We start from the raw sequence: 5,959 nt of genomic DNA, 5'->3' as shown, positions 1-5,959 counted from the left end.
GATACGGAATATCCCACTGGCACATCCAAATGCCAGTTTGGGTTTTGCTAATTACTATTCTTTCTCCCTCCCAGTCCTTTGCTCTTGCAAACCAGCCAAACACGATGACCTTGGACCTCCAGCAGCAACTAATAACATTAGTACTTTATCGACATTCTTATAACAAATCTCATACTGAAACCAAACCACAGCTATTCTAGCTACTAAGAAGAAAATTAATTCTATCCTAGTGAAACCAGGACACTCACCCAGCAGCAAGTGATGTGACCATCACACAAGCACATCACCTCCCAACAGATCTACTGCTGCAGCTCTTCACACAGCTTTCAGTGGGCACCATGCAGCCACCCTCAGACCTCTGCTCCTGCTGCTGGGGCCAGGACTAGAGAAGGGAGGGAATGGATGGTGCTGGCAGCAGTGCTACCACTATGTGTTACCACTCACCCTCCTAGTAGAGGTCTGGAAAGAGCACATCCCGCACACCTCAGCCTCCTGCACACTCCCGGCATTATTACAACAAATGTTGGTTTCACTGGTGAGAGAACTGGAAGTGCAGCCCTTGGGCTCCTACATTGCATGGAGGGGGACAGGGCAGCACAGAGCATGGGCTGCAGAAGAGCTGTCAGGTCAAACTTTCATACACCTCTGGGTACAGAAACCCAGGTGGCTCCACCTGCACAACACATTTATAACCATGCCAGGTGAGACACCAGGAGCAGCTCAGTCTTGCTGCACCCAGCAGTAAGGATTTGGGGGGGTTTTTTTGCACCTCAGACTTCCTAGCAGTCTTTCCTCACAGGAAGAAAAAAGGAAGCTGCAGGCAAGCCTGTGTAGCTAATATTGGATTCTAGCATTTTAGACAGACCCAGAACATATGGCAAGGCTGCAGGGTGCTGAATGGAAAATGCAGACTATCCTCAGCCTGATACTCCTCTGCTGGCGCTACTCAGTCAAAAGCAAATGCCACCTCCTTCCCTGCAGCCCATGCTGATGCTGTTAAGGAGAAGCTCATGCTTCACAACAAGCCTGATAAACCCACCCCCATTTCTAGCATCACTGAACATTAACAACTCCATCTGCATGGCAAACCCGCAAGTCAAGCCCAAAGTATTGTAATAAGGGCAGCATAAAGGGACCACCACCACCTTCTGCATGTTCTGGCACACCCTGCCCAAAAGGTGGCTGCATCTCCGTAGGAGTGCAGCTCTGCTCAGGGGGAGAGCTGCTGGCAGCCTCTGGTGTCATTCCTCCCCCAGCCCTCTCCACTCTGCTGAAGGGGCTACAGTGACAAACAAGTGTCTGTTCTTTACTCCAGTTGGCCCCACAAAGGCAATTGTTAAAGAGAACAAGCAGGTCATCTGGATCAAAAGCTCAGGAAACTGTTTGTGAGGCTCCTAAGGGTGACAGCAGCTGTGTGACGCCACTGGGCATCCCTCTGCCCTGAGTCTTCTCTTTGCTGCTGCTGAGAGCTGGAGCAAGATGAATTCAGATCAATCTGCAGAGCAGGGAGCCAAGAACATTCATTTTATTGACCATCTTGAAAACCTCCAACTTAGAAAAAAAAAAAAAAATTAAAACCAGCTAGTGCAAAACCTTTCTAGGAGATACAGACTTCTCAGAGTAGAAAATCACCATAGTCATCTGCTCCAGTAAGCACTAGTGGAAAGGAGCCTTTGCATCACTGGGCACATGCACAGACACCAAAGGAAAAATGCTCAGACAACGACAAGAAGAAGAACAGCAGGCCTCAAATAATACTTTTTAATTCAAAATTAGCAAAATAGGTCACATTTTACATGCAAGGCCTGAAATAATTCACACCTTATTCTTGTTTTTTAAATAACTGAGAATTCAGGAAGAACACAGAAGTCATTTAAAAACGTACTTCAGATGCAGAAAAGTTGGAGAGGAAAGAAGTTTGGTCCAGATCTTTAGCTAAAGAGCTCAACACTAACTGCCCCAAAACCTCCTCCATATCCCCAGCCCATAAGGGAACCTGCTTTGCCAAGTTTGCCCAAAGCAAGCCTGGAAGAGAAGAAAGTCTGAGGCTGGTGGACATGCTCCTCATTCTACCCTGCCTCTTTGGCCAGGCCAGGCAGCAGAAGCCAAGGAGCTGCCAAGGAGCCACCCAGCACGCAAGGCTGCAGCTTCACCCCACCATCTCTTTGGGTCACTCGAGGATAGGATTTCTGGTGCCCTGAAGGAGACCATCACCCTGACAAGCACCTGTGTAGGAGCCACCAGAGAGAAGTGAGGCTGTTCAACATGCATAAGTGACAAGAGACTATAAGAGCAAGGCAGGAGGTTCTGCCTCTGGCCGAGCACTCATGGACAGCTCTAGTCCACCATCTCCCTCCAACACTGCAGTCCCTTAGACTTGTTTCTCCTGTTACTGTGGCTCCCTGCCAGCTACAGGAGGAGCCTCTCAAATAAAAGAAAGGAAACCAGTCTCCCATTGCCACCTCAGCTTGGAGTCCTTTGCTCACTCGGCAGCTGCGGGTCAGGAACCAAACACTCTCCTCCTGCTGCCGAAGGCAGTCGCTGAGGGCAGCGTCCCGCAGGGTTCAGGCGCTGGCTGCTGGTGCGGGAGGAGCTGCTGCACTTCTCAAGCCTGCTCACTGGAGAGAAAGGGGAGCACATCAGCAGGGAGGAAGGGAAGCAAAGGTCTCCAGCACACCTCCTGTTTCCTCCATCTTCGTTGGCTCCAGCACCCGCTGCACGTAGAAGTCAGAGGGCTGCGCACCAGCTGCTGGGTCGTACCTGCCCCAGGGAGGGCAGTGGGAAAGGAGGAAACGTCACCTTCCCTCCCGGTCCCACCTCGGTTCCCCCAGCACTCCTTCGTGCCTGCTGTGGGATCCGGCTCCTTGGCTCCCACAGGTTTGTCAGCCATAGCAGCAGGCTTATTCCCCACGGATTCTGGTGGCCCGGTGCCTTTGGCTGAGCAGTTTGGGACGGCCCTGCGCATCGTCCCCTGGGGACTCAGAACACCGGGATCTTGTCCCTGCGCACAACATCCAGGTCATCGTCCAGGGTCAGCAGGACCTGAGGAGGAAAGTGCAAGGCAGCTTCAGGTCGTGCTGGCCAGCCCATGGCTGGGGAGAGTGACCAGCTCCTGATGGCATCTCATCACAGGGTGACTTCACCCTTCACCTAGGCCACACCTCCAGCACGTATAGGAGTCATCACAGCAACCCATGTGCCAGACTAACTTTGTTTCTGTAATGCTTCCAGCAAATCGCTCTGGCAGCACAGATGACAAATAGCTCTGCCCACAGTGCCACAAGGACCTGAGCAGGTAATCCTGCCCCAACCATGATGGTGACACTGCTTGTAAGCTGGTCCCTCAGCACAAGCTTCTGGAGAGCTGTCCAGGAGGCAGCAGGGTGGGAATTGCTTGACCAGAGCTCAAATATTGCACATGGCCAGGCAGCTCCTTCACAAACAGTTTGCACCTTGCACAGCTGAGGTTAAGATCTCCCTCTCCACTTCCCCAAAACACTATGCTGTGACCCCATTGCATGGGATGCCTCCACCTTCACCACCACACAGACCACAAGCCTGAAAAGAGGTACCAAGTAGAGGAGCACAGGAGTCAATTATGGAAGTGAGAGAAAGCCCAGGAGCGAGCTAAGCTCCACACCAGTGACCCTACTGCCTGGGTCAAAAGGAGTAGGGTCCCTTTCTGGGAGGCCCTCACAAACCCATGAGAGGGTTGGTCACACCACCAGCCCCTCAGCTTCCCCACAACAGCTGTGTAACCTGTAGCCCCAGAGGGAATTTGAAGCCAGGAGGCACAGGGAGTAATAAGCCAAAGGAGAAAGCCTGATCCCACTGACAAGGAACATCCCTCTGTGAAGGACATCTGGAAGCAGAGCCAAGTAAAGGAGCTGGGGCACTTTGTGGGGTCCTGGGGCAGCCACAGCTCCATGCAGATAGAGAAGGACAAGGAAGAAGAGAGGGTGAGGCCATACAGCAGAGTGGGACGCTCAGGACTCACCAGGAAGGAGAAGAACAAGGCTGCTGCTGAGAGGAAGTGCCAGACATCATGGTCATCAAAGAAGCCCAGCAGGATGCATGGACGGTTCTTTTCCCGGGACTCGGCTGGAGTCTCCTAAGGGAACAGGCAGGTATCACGGTATCGGGCCCCGATAGCCACTCACATGTGGCCCTGGCTGGCCACACTGGACCCTCTGGAGATCATCCTGTCTTAACCCTCCATGCAGGAACCAGGAAAAAGCACTGTGCTGGCCAGACGTGTGGTGAGAGCAGAGCAGGAACGCAACGTCATACTTCAATCTGGAGAGGGATCTGGGGCCACAACCCATGGCTGAGGAGAACCCTCTGGTCTCCACATCTGAGGTCCTGCACAGCACAAGCCTCACAGCCTCCACCAGACCAGCCTGCAGCAAGCCACTCACTTCCACGGGGAAGTGTTAGAAGGCATCCAGTCAGGATTTAAGAGCCTCCCAGGCCATGAAGAGTCCCCTCAACACCAGGCAGGTTATTCCCCATTGGCCATCTGCTCCAGGGGGAAGTCTTCTATCTAGTACTGGTCAGGATTTGCCCAGTTTTTTTGCTCCTTTGTTCCCTGGTAAGGACCAGTCACCTCCAGATCACCTGGGTCATGAAGTCTCTCCACAGCTGCATGCGTACAGTAATTTTTGGCTCAGCACAGCTTCTCATGCTCCCTTCTTAGTCTGCTGAAGGAGTTAAACCCTTTCAGAAATCCATGAGCAGCCCAAGACTCTTCCCCAGGGTATTTTTTGTGTAAAAGGAACAACAAGAAGGAAAGGTGATGAGAGACAGAGATGGACAGAAAGCCAATAAAAGGGGAACTTTACCTCCCAGCTGCTGAGGGTCTGGAAGAAGAAGTAGAGGGCGGCTGCCCACACCACTGCTGTGGCCACGATGCAGAACAGGGGGATGGGCAGGAGCTTCTCAGAGCTGCGGAGCTGCAGACAGGGACAAAGCCTCACAACATGCCCAGAGTTCTTCCCAGGGGCTGGAGCCATGCGTAGGGCTGATATGCCAGCCTGGACCATCTGCACCGGTGAAGGGCTGCCCACCCCAGGGACCCCTGAGATGGCTACACAGCATCCCTCCCCAACATTAACACCTTGTCAAACCCTGAGCCTCACAAAGGCCCCTCCACATCAATCTGCAGCACCACAGGAACCCAGACTGCAGCCAAAAGAGAGGTCCATCCCTTTCCCTTTGGAGACAGACACCCCAGGGACAGCTACAGCTGCCTCCCTTACCTTCATGATGATGTAGAAAGCCAGATACAGCAACAGATTACAGATAAAGATCCCCAGTATGTAGGAGGCAAAGTCTCTGGGTCGATATACCAGCCCAAAGATAGCACTGAGAGAGAGGGAAGAAGGGACATTAGACAGGCTCTTCCACTGGGGACAGGGTACATCCCCCGCTGACCACCACCTGCTGCTCATCCCAGACTACAGGACATAATTCCATGGAGGAAATTCACCATTCGCCCCTGCTCCCTGCTGAGAAGCAAAGCAGAGCAAACTCAGCCGTGGTCTGCCACTGAGAGAGACCCCAGAGGGCAGGCAAGGGCCCTGGGCTGCTTTTAACCCATAGCCAAACACATCTCACTTGGGAGGAGGCGGCCCCAGAGCTGTACGTTGAGTGGAAGGCTCACCCCCCCCGAGAAGCAGCTTTAGTGAAAAGCAAGAGCCTGGGGCAATGATTTCAGGTCTCATTCAAGAGCTGATCCCTCCATCCATGCAGTTACTGCTGAGCCAGGCCCTGTGGCTGTGGCTAACAAGCGTCTGTCAAGTCTCCTGCACCTTGGCTGGGCCAAGAGACCTCCCAGCTAGGTGGGAAGCACACGTACAGCCCAATGCAGCACCAGCCCTACACCAACTCAGACGCAAGCCACGAGAGCACCAGCTGAAATGCTTAGGGATGCCTCACATAGCTCTGCAGTGCTGCACCA

Source organism: Antrostomus carolinensis, unplaced genomic scaffold (genome assembly GCF_000700745.2).
Source record: "Antrostomus carolinensis isolate BGI_N321 unplaced genomic scaffold, ASM70074v2 scaffold13847, whole genome shotgun sequence".
NCBI classification, from domain to species: domain Eukaryota; kingdom Metazoa; phylum Chordata; class Aves; order Caprimulgiformes; family Caprimulgidae; genus Antrostomus; species Antrostomus carolinensis.
This window is presented reverse-complemented; position numbering follows the sequence as displayed.